General features: G+C 46.3%; 1 long non-coding RNA gene across 22 annotated transcripts in view; it reads right to left on the bottom strand.

Moving 5' to 3' along the window:
- Positions 1-17,072, bottom strand: part of LOC144308084 (uncharacterized) — a 293,749-nt gene that overhangs the window by 276,327 nt on the left and 350 nt on the right. For 18 of the 22 annotated variants that reach the window (XR_013374728.1, XR_013374717.1, XR_013374724.1 and 15 more), the window contains exons 1-2: positions 15,258-15,463; positions 13,697-15,156 (exon numbers count right to left, since the gene is read on the bottom strand). This is a non-coding gene — a long non-coding RNA (uncharacterized LOC144308084). Of the gene's footprint in view, positions 1-13,696; positions 15,157-15,257; positions 15,464-16,796; positions 17,052-17,072 lie in introns of those variants that run through there. The other 4 variants (XR_013374722.1, XR_013374729.1, XR_013374723.1 and 1 more) reach the window with 4 other exon arrangements.

A 17,072-nucleotide genomic window follows, 5' to 3' on the forward strand; every position in this document is an offset into this window, starting at 1 on the left:
ATCTTAAAAGCGATCTACGAAAACCCCACAGAAAATATCATTCTCAATGGGGAAGCACTGGGAGCCTTTCCCCTAAGATCAGGAACAAGACATGGATGTCCACTCTCACCACTGCTATTCAACATAGTACTGGAAGTCCTAGCCTCAGCAATCAGACAACAAAAAGACATTAAAGGCATTCAAATTGGCAAAGAAGAAGTCAAACTCTCCCTCTTCGCCGATGACATGATACGCTACATAGAAAACCCAAAAGTCTCCACCCCAAGATTGATAGAACTCATACAGCAATTCGGTAGCGTGGCAGGATACAAAATCAATGCCCAGAAATCAGTGGCATTTCTATACACTAACAATGAGACTGAAGAAAGAGAAATTAAGGAGTCAATCCCATTTACAATTGCACCCAAAAGCATAAGATACCTAGGAATAAACCTAACCAAGGAGGGAAAGGATCTATACCCTCAAAACTATAGAACACTTCTGAAAGAAATTGAGGAAGACACAAAGAGATGGAAAAATATTCCATGCTCATGGATTGGCAGAATTAATATTGTGAAAATGTCAATGTTACCCAGGGCAATATACACGTTTAATGCAATCCCTATCAAAATACCATGGACTTTCTTCAGAGAGTTAGAACAAATTATTTTAAGATGTGTGTGGAATCAGAAAAGACCTCGAATAGCCAGGGGAATTTTAAAAAAGAAAACCATAGCTGGGGGCATCACAATGCCAGATTTCAGGTTGTACTACAAAGCTGTGGTCATCAAGACAGTGTGGTACTGGCACAAAAACAGACACATAGATCAATGGAACAGAATAGAGAACCCAGAAGTAGACCCTGAACTTTATGGTCAACTAATATTCGATAAAGGAGGAAAGACTATCCATTGGAAGAAAGACAGTCTCTTCAATAAATGGTGCTGGGAAGATTGGACATCCACATGCAGAAGAATGAAACTAGACCACTCTCTTTCACCATACACAAAGATAAACTCAAAATGGATGAAAGATCTAAATGTGAGACAAGATTCCATCAAAATCCTAGAGAAGAACACAGGCAACACCCTTTTTGAACTCAGCCACAGTAACTTCTTGCAAGATACATCCACGAAGGCAAAAGAAACAAAAGCAAAAATGAACTATTGGGACTTCATCAAGATAAGAAGCTTTTGCACAGCAAAGGATACAGTCAACAAAACTAAAAGACAACTACAGAATGGGAGAAGATATTTGCAAATGACATATCAGATAAAGGGCTAGTTTCCAAGATCTATAAAGAACTTATTAAACTCAACACCAAAGAAACAAACAATCCAATCATGAAATGGGCAAAAGACATGAAGAGAAATCTCACAGAGGAAGACACAGACATGACCAACATGCATATGAGAAAATGCTCTGCATCACTTGCCATCAGGGAAATACAAATCAAAACTACAATGAGATACCACCTCACACCAGTGAGAATAGGGAAAATTAACAAGGCAGGAAACCACAAATGTTGTAGAGGATGTGGAGAAAAGGGAACCCTCTTACACTGTTGGTGGGAATGTGAACTGTTGCAGCCACTCTGGAAAACTGTGTGGAGGTTCCTCAAAGAGTTAAAAATAGACCTGCTCTATGACCCAGCAATTGCACTGCTGGGGATTTACCTCAAAGATACAGATGCAATGAAACGCCGGGACACCTGCACCCCGATGTTTATAGCAGCAATGTCCACAATAGCCAAACTGTGGAAGGAGCCTTGGTGTCCATCGAAAGATGAGTGGATAAAGAAGATGTGGTTTATGTATACAATGGAATATTACTCAGCTATTAGAAATGACAAGGGATCTCTGGGTGGCGCAGTGGTTTGGCGCCTGCCTTTGGTCCAGGGCGCGATCCTGGAGACCCAGGATCGAGTCCCACGTCGGGCTCCCGGTGCATGGAGCCTGCTTCTCCCTCTGCCTGTGTCTCTGCCTCTCTCTCTCTCTCTCTGTGACTATCATAAATAAATTTTAAAAATTTAAAAAAAAAAGAAATGACAAATACCCACCATTTGCTTCAACGTGGATGGAACTGGAGGGTATTATGCTGAGTGAAGTAAGTCAATCGGAGAAGGACAAACATTATATGGTCTCATTCATTTGGGGCATATAAATAATAGTGAAAGGCAATAGAAGGGAAGGGAGAAGAAATGTGTGGGAAATATCAGAAAGAGAGACAGAACGTAAAGACTGCTAACTCTGGGAAACGAACTAGGGGTGGTAGAAGTGGAGGAGGGCAGGGAGTGGGAGTGAATGGGTGACGGGCACTGGGGGTTATTCTGTATGTTAGTAAATTGAACACCAATAAAAAATAAATTAAAAAAAAACATCTATCAGAATGGCATTAAAGAAATGAGGAGGCAACTGGACTTTGGAAAAAGAAAAGTGTTGATACTCTGTGGCTACTTTTTTCCTTCAGGACGTTTGCTGATTCTGGGCATGAGGGCAAATGGGTAGGGACGGGAGAAAAGGCCTAGACTGAGGCCCTCTACTATGCAGAGAGAAACCAGCAGATCTCTGAGTAGTCTCTTTGGGGTGGAGAAAAAAAATGTTAGAGGCTTGAAGAGCCAGGATTCTCATGAGAAGAAGGGAGCAAAATGGTCCAACATTTTGTCAGGTCTCCCTGGATACTTACTGAATTTTGAAACTGCATTCACCAAAAGACTAAGGAACTGACTGTCAAACTAGAATTTTATACCTAGCAAAAATATCTTTCTAAAAATAAGGGCAAGATTTTAGGGAGAAAGTGGCAGCAGGGGCATCACAGTTTCTGCGTCTCCCTGAATCACTAACTGAAAACAGATGGAGTACTACAAGAGTAAAACAAAAACCCCTAAACATGGGCACCTCGCTGGCTCAGTCTGTGAAGCATCTGCCTTCAGCTTAGTTCGTGAACCCAGGGTCCTGGGATCGGGTACCAGGATCGGGTCCCATATCAGGCTCCCTGCTCAGCAAGAAATCTTTTTTTTTTTCAGCAGGAAATCTGCTTCTCCCTCTTCCTCTGCCTCTCCCCCCAGCTCATCCTCCTCTTGCACGTGCTCTCTCTCACAAATAAAGAAGTGCGTAAAATCTTTTTTTTTAAAAAAACTCATAAACAACATCTACAACAAAACTAGATGGAAAGATATCCCAATGAAAGCCAAAATATGACCAGGTAGTATTTGCTAGGGGGAAGCAGAAGGAATAAATGGGGCATCTGAAATGCCCCCAAATAGAAGTACCACAAAAGAGTCAACATGCACTTACTACAAATCACAGCAGAGCATCTTGAGAGCAACAGTCATAAGAAGAAAGTGTTCTGCACACTCCAATGTATGAATAACAACAAGGGGTCTGAGGGGCTGAGCAGCCCAGGCTCAAAGAAATCAGCTTCTACTCTGGGATGCAGTAAGCTGGAAGAAACATCATTCCCATAGTTAAGACAACAAAATAAGCCAGACTAATGTCAAATTCATAAAGTTTTTCAAACGCATTGGAGAGCTGAGGTTGCAGAGCAACAAACTTGCCCACAATCTGAGATACAGCCTCTGAGGGAGGAAAGATGTGAGCTCTTACTTATCTGGGGTAAGCTTACTGAAAACCAGGAAGAAGAGTTCAGTTCAAACCATTGATGAATTGGTGAAGGAAGAATATAAACTGGCAAGACAGAGTGAAGCCTCTGAAAGCCTTAGATACTGAGGTGGTTCCTACTCTAGGAACCTTACTGGGTACTTTCGCTTTCAGAAAAGATCAGGGGGCTCCTGGGTGGTTCAGTCAGTGAAGTGTCTGCCTTTGGCTCAGGTCATGATCCCAGAGTCCTGGGATCGAGTCCTTAGTCAGGCTCCCTGCTCAGCGGTTAATCAGCTTCTCCTTCTCCCTCTGCCCCTTCCCCCTGCTTGTATGTGCTCACTCTCGCTCTTTCTCTCCTTCTGTCAAATAAATAAGCCAAATCTTTAGAAAAGAAAAGATCAGAAGGAGCCCTAAGAAAGGGCCATTTAGATGCAGACCTTGAAGAGAAGAACATTAGCCAGGCAGGAGCGCTGAGATTTGCCATAGCTGCATTTCCCTCATCTTCTCTGGGAAGAAAATGCCTTTCTCTGTGGAGGCAAAGATCACAGACTCGGCCTGGCAGCAACCCACTACACCTACAAGAAGGAAAGAAGAAAACAACTGTTCCTGGGAGGATGGCAGGAATATGTGGTGTGCCCACAACTACCCAAAGGGAGAGGCAAGAGACCTGAGAGGGCCACACACACCCCAACCCAGGGACCTGGTACCGAAGACTGCAGCCCACACGGAAGAACAGAAACTGTCTCCTCCCTGTTATGCACACCACTAAGCAAACAAGCCTGAGTAACCAGCAACAGCAGAATGGTGCTGGGAAAGGGACAGAAGAGGGAGAAGAGGAGACTCTCTGAAGCAGTGTGAAGGGAAGACCTAAAGCTCCGTGTTGACAAAAGAGCCTTCTGGAAGGTCACCTCTCCCACCTAAGCAGAAGGACTTACTACAGGAATTTGAAACCTGTGGTGTGCTGAGGGTGGGCACAGTGAGAACCACCTTAAACCCAGTCCAATTCCTCACCAGGGGAACTCAAAACCCCATCTTAAGGACCAAGCAGAAGGAAATGTCTGTCTGTTTCCAGGCATACAAACTATTTACCTCAGTCTCTACTGTCCTTTACAAGATCTTTGGCTTCAAACAAACAAACAAACAAACAAACAAACAAACAAAAATGAAGATGCAGAGAAAGGTAAGGAAAAAAATCACCCTCCCAAGAAACAAAGCAATCATCAGAACCAGGACCTGATATGACACCAACACGGAGGCTATCAGATAAGAACTTTTAATTATGCTTAACATGTTAAAAGCTCTAATGGGAAAGGCAGATACCATGTGAGAGCAGAAGGTAACTGCAGAAGAGAAATACAAACTCTAAGAAAATATCAAACAGAAGTGCTAGAAATGAAGAATGTAGTAGTGAAGATAAATAATGTGCTCACCGCCAGCATCAACACAGCCAAGGAAGGGATCAGGGAACCTGAAGATCAGGCAACAGAAATTACTCACGTTGAAATACAAAGGGAAAATTAGAAATTAAAACAGAAAAGAACACCTACAAAAATAAAAAAAAGTCTAATATGAGTATAACTATAATCCCAGAAGAAAGGAATGGGAACTTACTCATTTTTAAAATGTTGATGAAGTCATAATAGGTGAGAAGTTCCCCAAATTAAATGACACTGAACCACAGATACAAGTTCAGAGCCCCCAACAGACCACCCTGTGGTATATCAGAGTCAAACTGCTGGGGGGGAAAAAAAGCTAAGAAAATCTTGAAAGCAGCCAGAGAAAAAAGAAACATTATGCACAGTAATAGAGAGAGAGAGAGAGACAGACAGACAGACAGACAGGCGCCTGGGTGGCTCAGTGGTTGAGCGTCTGCCTTCTGCTCAGGGCATGATCCCAGGGTTCCGGGATCCAGTCCCTCATTGGGTTCCTTATAGGAATCCTGCTTCTCCCTCTGTGTCTCTCGTGAATAAGTAAATAAAATCTTTAAAAAAAGAAAGAAATGAATGTAAAATAAACTTTTCTTATATTTAATTGACCTAAAAGGTAACTAGAAAGGAAAAATAGTAGCAAAATATTACAGAGTAGCTATAATAACATCAGACAAAATTTTCAGAAGAATATTATCAGAAATAAAGAGGAACATTAGACAATAAAAAGGTCAACTTTCCAATAAAATAAAAATACGTATGCACTTAACAGAGCTTAAAAATACACTAAAAATGAAAAAAAAATACACTAAAAATGATACTACTAAAAGGAAAAAAAGACAAATACACCATCATAGTTGGAGACTTCCACACTATTATCACAAATTGACAGAATATGCAGGCAGAAATTTAGTAAGACTTCAGATGACCTGGACAGCACTATCAAACAATCTGACCTAATTGATGTACAGAATTCTGCCCAGCACGTTCTTTTTTCTTTTTCATTTTTTTTAAGATTTTGTTTATTTATTTGAGAGAGAGAAAGAGAGAGTACAAGTGGGGGAGAGGGACAGAGGGAGAGGGAGTAACAGACTACCCAATGAGCAGGGAATCTGATGCAGGGTTAGATCCCAGGACCCCGAGATCATGACCTGAGCTGAAGGCAGATGCTTAACAGACTGAGCCTCCCATGCACCCTCAGCATTCTTTTAAGTTGCACATGGAACATTCATAAAAATAATTTTAAAAAACCTCAGTGAATTTTAAATAATAGCAATCATTAAAAATATAGTCTTAGGCCACGCTGGCAATCAGTTTTTAAAAATGTAAAAGAGAGGCACCTAGGTGGCTCAGTCAGTCAAGCATCAGGCTCTTGGTTTCAGCTCAGGTCATGGTCTCAGGATCCTAAGATCGAGCCCTGCATCAGGCTCTGTGCTCAACATGGAGTTTGCTTAAGACTCTGTCTCCCTCTCCCTCTGCCTCTTCCCCTTGTTCTCTCTTTAAAGTAAAAAAATGAATGAATCTTTTTTTTTTTAATTTTTTTTTCATTTATTTATGATAGTCACAGAGAGAGAGAGAGAGAGAGAGAGAGGCAGAGACACAGGCAGAGGAAGAAGCAGGCTCCATGCACCGGGAGCCCGACATGGGATTCGATCCCGGGTCTCCAGGATTGCGCCCTGGGCCAAAGGCAGGCGCCAAACCGCTGCGCCACCCAGGGATCCCCAATGAATCTTTTTTTTAAAGGTAAAGAAGAATGTTAAGAGAATGAAAAGACTAAACAGAAAGGGAGAAAATATTTGCAAATCACATATCTGAAGGACTTGTATCCAAAATATATAAAGAACTCTGCAAATTAAACAATAACAATAATAAAGTATGGTACTGAAAGAGATACGGACACAGATAGAAGACAATAGAAAACAAAGAAAGAGATCTACACAAGATGAAAACATGACACATAAAAGTAAAAGCTGATAAACTGCACCTTATCAAATCTATAGACTTTTGATCTGAAAGACCCTGCAGAGGAGATGAATAGACAAATTATAGACTGGAAGAAAATTCTGAAAATTCTATATCCCACAAAAGACTTTTTAAAAAAATTTTTATTATTTATTCATGAGGGACAGAGAGAGAGAGAGAGAGAGAGAGAGAGAGAGACATAGGCAGAGGGAGAAGCAGGCTCCATGCAGGGAGCCCGATGTGGGACTCGATCCCGGGACTCCAGGATCATGCCGAAGGCAGGCGCTAGACCACTGAGCCACCTAAGTGTCCCCCACAAAGGACTTCTATCTGGATTATGTAAAGAACTCTCAAAACTCAACATCAAAACCACAATCCCATTAGAAGATAGACAAAAGCCATGAAGAGACATTTAATGAAGAAGATACACAGAGGCAAATAAGAACATGAAAAGATATTCAACATCATTAGCCAACAAGTAAAAGCAAATTATAACCACATTGAGATACTGTTACAAGTCTATCTAAGTGAATAACATAGTAAGTTGTGACAGCACCAAATTACTAGTGAGGATGCCAGGAAAATGGATCACTATATACTGATAGCAGTTATTTAAATACTTAAAATGGATTTAGCAGATGACACAGCAATCACACTCTTGGGCATTTATTGCAGAGAAATGAAAACTTACGTTAGTGCAGAAACCTGTACGTGAAAGTTTATATAGCAGCTTTATTAACAGTAGCCCAAAACTGGAAACTACTGAAGTGTGTGAATGGCAAACTGTCATGCATCAGTACTATGAAATACTATCCAGCGATAAAAAGAAATGGACTGATACATGGCAGCAACTTGAATGAACCTTCAGGGAATCATGTTGAGTGAAAAACAAAAGCCATTATCGAAAGGTTATATACTGTATGGTGGGAGTCCATACATATAACACTCTTGGAATAACACAGGGATAGAGATGGAGAATATAATTGTGGTCGCTGTGGGTAAGTGATGTGGAGTTGGAAGTGGGTGAGGCTATCAAGGGGAATCATGAGGTGTGAGGATGATGGTGGTAGAATTTACAATGAAGTTACACATATGATGAAACCGCACAGAACTACAAATGCACATCCACATACATACACAGAGGAGTACAGGTATAACTGGTGAAATTTGAATTAATTCCATGGATTGTATCAATGTCAGCTTCCTGGTCTTAACATTGTACTCTAAGTTATGTAAGATGTTTGGGGGTGCACAGAACCCGACTGTAAATGTCTTTGCGACTTCCTCTGAATCTATAATTATCTCAAAATAAAAAAAAAATGCATAAGTAAACAAACCCCTCAATTTTTTAAATGGGTAAAAGATCTAAATAGAAAATTCACCAAAGAAGTTGTATGGATTGCAAATCAGCATATGGGAAGATGTTCAATGTCACTAATCATCAGATAAATACAAATTAAAGCCAGAATGAGATACTACTACATACCTCAGAATAGCTAAAAAAAAAATTTTCAAACCTAGCAATACCAAGTGCCAACAAGGATGCAGAATAATTAGAATTCTCACATACTGGTGGTGGGAATGCAAGATGGCACAAACACTCTGGAAAACTTTGGCAGGTGCTCACAAAGGCAAACATTCATTTATTATGTAACCCAACAATCCCCACCCCTGGATATTTACTCAAGAGAAATGAAAACTTATGGTCACGCAAAAACCTCTGTACAAATATTTAGAACAATGTTATTCACAACAGACAAAAAATGGATACGAACCAAATGTCCCTCGACTGGTGAACAGATAAACAAAATGAGGTGCATCCATACCACTGCCTGACAATAAAAAGGAGTGAACTACTGATGTGTGCCCACCACATGGAGGAAAATCAAACACATTTTGCTAAGTAAGAGAAGCTAGACCCAAAAAACTACGTATCACATTATTCCAGTTACTCGAATATCTGGAAGAGGTGAGACTATGGGGATGGAGATCAGACCGGTGGCTGCCAGGGTCTGAGAGTGGGAGAGGGGAGCAAATAAAGCAGCAGCACCAGGGCATTTGCAGGGGGCAGAGTGGGGGAACTCATCTGCATCTTGACAGTAGTAATGGATACATGGCCTGTGCTTCAGTCCAACCTCACAAAATTGTACACCCAAGAAGTTCACTCTATATAAACAAACAAACCAAAATAAGATCCACCTGCAACCCACCTAAGCGACAGTGTGCATAATCAAGGTCAGAGAAAAACTGGAACTCACACCCTGCTGGTGATAGAGGAAGTCGCTACAACCACGTTGGAAAGCTATTTGGCAATATCTGCTGAAGTTAAGCATGTACAAATCCTATAAATCACCAATTACACCTCTAGACATATATGCAACAGAAACATTTCCCAAAGAAAGTGAACACAAGGATATTTGTAGCAGCTTTATTTGTAACAGCAAAAACCTGGAAACCCTGCCAATGTCCACAAATATTGGAATTGATCAATCAGAGTATAGTCATGAAATGGAATACTGTATGGTGAGAATAAAGGAAATACCACTTATGGGACAACATGGATAAATCTCACAAACAATAGTGAGTATAAGAATCCAGACAATAATAAGAGCCCATAATGTAGAGTTTCATTTACATAAAATAATCAAAGATGTTACAAGTCAAAACAGTGGTTACCTTTGGGCAGAAGGAATGACTCAGAGGGGAGGGATCACAAGGGAGTTCTAACAACATTCAGTTTCTTAGTATAAATGCAGGTCACTGGTGTATGAACTTTGTGAATATCCAACCAGGAGAGGTATTTTATTTCTATTTTAGAGATGGAAAAGACCCAAGGACAAGAAGATAAATGGTTTCAACTCTGACTGTATGATTCCAGTATTTCTAGAATGACAAACTTAGAGATCAGAAAAGACAGAAAGACTTCAACTCTAAGGAGCATCTAGTCTAGTCTCTGTTTTATAAAAGCAAAAAATATGTCCCAGGAAGGGAAGGACTTATTCAAGATTACCCATCTACTGAAAGAAAGGATTAGAAGTTCAATCTTCCAAGTGCCATCCAGTCTATGTCCAATGCACCCTGACCACTGTTTACAGACAAATCATCAAAACACGTTACTGAATGGAGGAAAAAGAACATTACATTGGGAACTGGGAGACCTGGAGTCTGTCCCAGTTTTGCCAAGTAAGCTTGGCTTTCCCCTTTCCATTTTAATCTTCCCATCTGAGAAATATGGGGTGACAATAACCAAATCAACAAGAGGTCACAAGTCTTGAATCCACAACAGAGGCAGATCCAGGTTTTGCACAATCTGAATCTTCTAACACTTGGAGCCCTCTGAAAGGATATTGGTAAAAAAAAAAAAAAAAAAAAAAACACACATCAACGCAAAACTAGTAACAAAAGTGAGTACTTCCAATGAGAGAAGAAAGACAATAGGATACACAATTGGAAAAAGTCAACAAACGTTAGACACATCTTAAAATTCAGGGAAAAAAGTGGCATAACAAATAAAAGTATATTTTTGTTAAATAATGGCCCCACATACTTCTGCAACCTGTTATTCCTACTTTTCTTATCTATCACAGCAGCAGGCTCACAGTACTTAGCATACAGTTGTACTCACACCTAAAAGGTATTACACCAACGTAGTAAGGACACACAGGCAGATGGCAAGAGGAAAAGACACAGGGAGAACCTGGAGGAATCTGTGTGCAGATTCCTTAGCCTCTCACCCTCCCATGAGAGGCCACAAACAGTACGCCCTTCTTTCAGCAATGGACATGCAGTGACATGGGTGTGATATTTCTGTCCAGGGAGGCCCAAACTCAGTGCCCAGGGATTATATTCAAGGCCAGCCACATAGGAACACTCTGCCTAGCATGCACCAAAAGTTCAGACTCCCAGAAGGAAAGCAGGTGTTTAGCATAAACCACAGAGTTTGTATAAACAGTCTACACACAGTGAGCCCTCTCACCAGTTAACTGTTGCCTGGACACCCTCTGAGAGCCAAGTCCCCGGAAGCCAGACAAGGGGCAGCCTTGCAAGCCATCCTTTGGAAAGGACAGCAGTCTCAGGCTGGCTACATTAACTCTTCTTTGCATGCTACTCAGTGTTTGTGGTTCTGATACAGTCACTTGCCCCACAATCGCAGGAGTTCTGGAAAATGCCACTTCACATACCCCCTCCAAATGTTAATATAAATGCATGCTGTGCTTATAATTGCATACGCTGCTCACTGGGAATATCCTTGCCAGGACAGAACTTGTGTTGATCGATTTTCCATATCTGATTTGTGACTAGAATATTTTCCCACAGACTAGCTTCTGGCTCTGTACATTGTGAACCGTGATTCTCCTCCACTGCCAACACACGTCTAGGACCACATGCTACAAGGCATGACATCACAATGTCCTCTTCCTCCTCACACCTCTCATCCCAATGCTGGTGTGATGGTACAGAAAGCAGGCGTCTTCCTGGAAGCAATTTCAATACAGGGCAGCTAGCAAGAACTCAAACATATATGGAATCAGTTGTGAGCCCCTTCAACCCCACTCTAAATCCAAACTAAGTATATCCCAATTTAGTATCTCTTTAGCCAGATTCCCAACATGCCCCTGGCCACTGTATTGCTGCCCAACACAAGAGCAAGAGTAATCGAGACAGCAGACTGGTAAGAGAGGTGCCCTGAGCCAACTTCAGCTAAAATATTTCTTGTGGATTTTCCAAGCCGTAGGACCAGCAGAAACCCCAGTGCTAGGGCCTCTTCCAGGCCTGTGCAAGTGAGTGAACCTGAAGCTGAGTCCTAAATTTCACTCACTTCACTGTGCATCTGTGCCTAGGTCCAGAGAGTCACAGGAGAGAAATCGAATACAGAAAAGGCTTGGGCTCCAGCTAATGGGGCAGAAGGGAAGAGAGTACCTAAACAGAAGCAACGCTGAGGAAATCAGGATGAATTCCAGACAACCAGAGAGTCCAAGGACCTGGAAACGAGTGACAAGCAGGTGAGCTAGGAATGGAAAGGCAGCCTGAGCCGGGACCCAACACAAGTTGGGTCCCAACACAAGCAAACTACAGTGTCTTTCTACTCTGGCTGATGTGAGCAGTGCAGTGTCAGTGGGGGTAGGTGCCGGGAGCATTGGAGGAACTGGTTCAGAGTGGGGCTTCTCGAACCACAGCCAGTGAGCAGCTGTGCTGGGCAGGCACAGAACCAGATGGAGCAGGCTAGGAACCCAAGAGGCAGCCAAGAAAGACAACCTCCAGGATGGGTCAAAGCTGAATTCCCAGACTACCACTCATAGCGTCAGATGTTGCTCAAGCTCGAATTGGCCCCCTAGGTAGCATATCCCACCCCCACCCTCCGTGGGTATGGGAAGCAGGTCACCATGGTTAGACATCTTAAGGGTAAACTGATAGCACTACTCTGGGTTTAATTTGAGATGAATGCCAGTCATTTTACAAACAGGATGTGCTTCAGTAAGAAGTTCTGCTGGGATGGGAGAAGGAAGGAGGAGAGGACAGAGGCATCAGAATGTCCAAGAGGGCAGATTTGCTGAGACTACAGATGACACCAGCACTCTCTCGCCTCCACACCAATACTGCTCTACCCAGTAGGAAGATGTAGAAGGAAACAACTGACATTAAATTATATGGTTATACAGTTTCTAAAGTCACATGGCCCTGGACCACACACATCCCTAGAAGCAAGTGACAGACTTGTGACAGAAAGTCTGGTACCCTGGATCATCCTGGAGAATCATCAGTAAGACAGTCAAGTGTAAAAATAAATGCATAAGCCCGATTTGACACTTCTCAACTATAGTACTGGGGATGAAAATTTAAGGATGGTGCCTTTGGGCAGCTGTGTAACACAACAGACTCTTCATCTCCCTTTTGATTCAGCTTCTCCTTATACTCCAGAGAGCACCAGGCGCAGCGGAGTCAACAGAATTGACTCTTTGACAGCCATCATAAAGCATATCCTGTGAAATACATACTCTTTTGATTCCCTCCTGTAATCTGAAAGAAGCAGACCGTCTCACAGGCAAGCAACACAATTCAAAGTCCCCAAATCACGTTGCATTGGAGCTGGAAGGAGCTGACGCAGTGGAGGCTGAGCCATGGCCTTGCAAATGGGAAACATACTAGGCCCAGGGCCAGCCATACCCTTCAGAAGCATAACTCACAGCAGCAGGATGACAGCATTGGCACCAGGCTCAGAGTGCATTTCATGTGTTCCCAACCTGTATGATGGCCACACGGACTCTGGGTGGGCCCATCCTGAGTTTAAATTCCAACCCTGAGTTTAAATCACCCCCGGCCAAGTGAGAGATCTTAGCCAAGTCCCTTGGCCTCTGTGCTCTTGGTTTTCTCACCTGGCAAGCAGATCTAACAGCAGCTAGATCGCCAGGTTGATTCAAGGACTAAAGGAAGTAAGATGTCAGAAGCACCATTGCCTACTTCTATGCTTGGGCTAGTCTTCCTCGTCACCAATCTCCCGTCTTTCTAGGCACGAGCGGGCTTCTCAGGATGGGACCCTTGGATCACCAACTCCTTAAATCCTACCTATTCTTCAATACACAACTCAGACCCAGCCTGCCTCTCCAAACTTCCTGATCCCCCAGTGAGGTGCACGCTGGCCTCCCCTAAGGCCTCGTAGCACTTCACAGATAGTTCTTTTTGTGGATGATGTCTGGTCCTACCTTAAATGAGAGTTACTGACATACTTGCCTTTCTTATCCAACTAGCATGCACTGAGTCCAGGGCAGGGCCTATGCCACCCATCCGCCAAGTCCAGCATGGTCCAGTAGCTCGTCATGGTAGAGTCGATGAATCCTGGCTGACTTGAATTGGACAGTTTATCACCATCATCAGTCAACATCTAGTGAGTGTCTCCATTGGCAGAAGCAGGCTCTGAGGATAGGACAAAGGTGAAGTGCACAGAGTCCTTGTTTTCAGATGGAATCCAGTCTAGTTTTAGTAACTGGGCACACGTGTACACACACACACACACACAGAACAGAAACTGCCTGAGGTAACCTTGCACAAAAGCAGAACCACAGACAAGGTTCTGGAAAGTTGTCAGGAAGAAAAATCAGGTCTTGCGACTAGGCTCAGACAGTTAGCAGAAGCTTCATGAGGCCACAGGAAGTGAAGGAAGGTATCCGCCATGAGAAAACAGTGCAGAAGGCAGAGGCACTGAGTGCTGGGAACTGGAGGAGTGTCCAGGCAGCGAGACTGAAGGGGCACCTATGCCCAAGAAAACAGGAGGGCTGTCGTGAACAAGGTCGTGTTATGACTACAGCCTCAAGGAGCTTAGGATGATGGCTAAGCTGGGCCCATTCAGTGCTCATAGTAATCCCACAATCTGGGGACTGTTTTATTATCCTCATTTGACACATGGACAAACTGAGGCCAGAGAGGTTTAGGCACTTGAATGCTAAGCATAAGGAGCCAGGGCAAGTCCTGGGCAGAGTTGTGTTTTAGGAAGCACAGTTAAGCTAAGCCTGTTAAGTTAGTTAACTTAAATGTTAGTTAACTTACATTGGGGTCACACAGGGGCCAGAGAGGAGTTAGAAAAATTCCTGGGTCATATAGGCAATGTACCCAGCTAGGAGAGAAATCAGGAAACACCAGAGGCACCAGAGATTCTTCCAGAAATTGTAATTCCTTAAGGATTCTCTGTGTACTCCATTTCTTACTGCTCATTTTGTTCCATGGATAGAGATGGGGAACTGGGAGGGAGAGGGGTAGCTGAAAAAGAGGTTTTTGTGCTTTGTAAAAGGTGTCCATAAAAGGCTAAATTGCAGGCCACCCAGATGTACCAGGGGTGACCTGAATATTCTGGAAAAGTGACCCCAAAAAAGGAGAAAAGACGGAAATGTCCAGGCAGGTGGGGAGGTGCAGACCGCAGGTCTGAACTCAAGGAAGTAGCACTGGGGACAGCAAGAGGAGAATTTATTCTGATCAGGCATGTGAGAGGCAGGGACACAGGACTCGGTCACCAAGCAACTGCGGAAGGAGGGTGAGGGTAAGGGAACCCAAGGAGCAAAGCGCCACAACACTGAGTGTGTGGAGCCCCTGACTGGGAGGTAGAGGATAGGAAACAGCACCGACAGGGCCGTTGGCTTCATCTGGCACAGGTCAGGTTAGAGGCGCAGCAGGAAACACAGGAGAATTTCTCTTCTCACCTGCAAAAAAAGTTCAGATAAAGACCCCGCTGGCCGTCCCAGGGTGGCTTGGAAGGAGACTCGCCCGCCCCTGCCATCAGCTCCCAAGGGGCAGGCCTCACCCGACACGTCCCCGCCGCCCCTCCCGGCCTCCGTATTCTCGGGGTCCATTCTGAGAGTCACCCGAGGTCGCTGAGGTCGCTGGGGCAGCCGCGTTGTTCACACCGCTGCGGCGCCGACTGGACGCCTGTCGCACGGGGGTCAGACACTACCTGGCCTCGGCCACCAGGCCGCCCAGTCCCAGCCCCCGCGTCGCTCCCGGGGACCCACTCCCGCCCCGCCCACCCCTGACTGCGCCCACGAACCGCCCACCGCTCCTGCCAGCCCTCCCCGGCCACGCCCCGCCCCTCCGCCCACCATTCCCGAAGGCCCCTCCCCGGCAACACCCCCGCACCAGCACCCCACGGCTGCCCACCAATCCGGCCCTACCAACCCCGGCTAAACCCCGCTCCCCCCTCCCATCACTCCTGCCCGCCCCCCGGACCACGCCCCCCGACCGCCCACCATTCCGGCCTCCCCGTCCCCGGCCACGCCCCTCCTCCCCGCAGGCCCCTCCCGACCACGCCCCCCGGCCGCCCACCAATCCGGCCCTACCAACCCCAGCGAAACCCCGCCCCCCCGCCCATCACTCCTGCCCGCCCCCCCGGGCAACGCCCCCCCGGCCGCCCACCAATCCGGCCCGTCCTAGCCGGTCAAGCCCCGCCCCCCCGCCCATCACTCCTGCCCGCCCCCGGACCACGTCCCCCGACCGCCCACCACTCCGGCACGCCCTTCCCCGGCCACGCCCCGCCCATCTGCCCACTATCCCCGCAGGCCCCTCCCGGCCACGCCCCCCAATCCGGCCCCACCAACCCCGGCCAAGCCCCGCCTCCCCGTCCACCACTCCTACCCACCCCGTCCCAGCCACGACCCGTCCCTCCGCCCACCACTCCGGCCTGCCCCTCCCCGGCCACGCCTCCTGACTACCCCCCAACTACTCCTGCCCGCCCCGCACGGCCACGCCTCCCGACTGCCCCAACAGTCCCACCCAGCTCCTCCCCAGCCCCGCCTCCCAGCTACACTAAGAATCTCACCCAGCCGCCCACCCCCACCCGGAGCCGCGCCAGTTCCTCTGCAGCTCCTCCTCCCAGCTATTCCACCAGGCCCACCCCGCTCCTCCCCAGCTCCTCCCCACAGCTGTCCTCCGGCTCGCCCCACCTCCACCAGGTACCCAAACAGGCCCTCCATGTTCCGCCCTAGCCCCGCCCCAGCTCCTCCCCCCAGCCTTCCCTCAACTCGCCCTACCCCTCCCCAGCACCCTCCTGCTCCTCCCAGCCTCTGCTCCGCCTCAGTCCCGCCTGCACCTCCACAGCTCCTCCCCCGAGCCGTGCTCCAGCCCCAGACCCCGCTGGGAGCTACTTCTCCAACCCTTCCGCCAATCCGTCCCTGCCCCTTCCCAGCCCCGCCCCGCTCAGCCGCAGCTCTTCCTCCGAGCTTTCCACCAGGCACGCCCTACTCCAAGTTTGGCTTTCCAGGGTCTCCCACCCTGCCCTACAACTCCCCAGGTCCTCATCCCCAGGGGCCCACGGATAGTCCTGTGCTCTGCCCCAAGCTCCGCTTACCCAGCGTTCCCCAGAGCCCCGTGCACCTCCCCCGGCTACACCGCCAAGGCCCAACCTGCTCTTGGCAGAGCACCTCCTCCGCAACATTGCCGCCGGCTCCGTCCTGCTCCTTCCCGCTCACTGCCCTAGTTCCTCCCCAACTCTTTCTCACACCCGGAGCTGAATCCTCTGGCAGGTGCGCCCCAGCTACTCCCCCAGCCCCGTCTCACGGCTCCCGCTCCCACAGCTCCTTCCCACAGGCCCGCCCCGCATTCTCCTCCCCAGCCCCGCCCCTTG

The sequence above is a fragment of the Canis aureus genome, chromosome X (genome assembly GCF_053574225.1).
Source record: "Canis aureus isolate CA01 chromosome X, VMU_Caureus_v.1.0, whole genome shotgun sequence".
Lineage (NCBI taxonomy): Eukaryota > Metazoa > Chordata > Mammalia > Carnivora > Canidae > Canis > Canis aureus.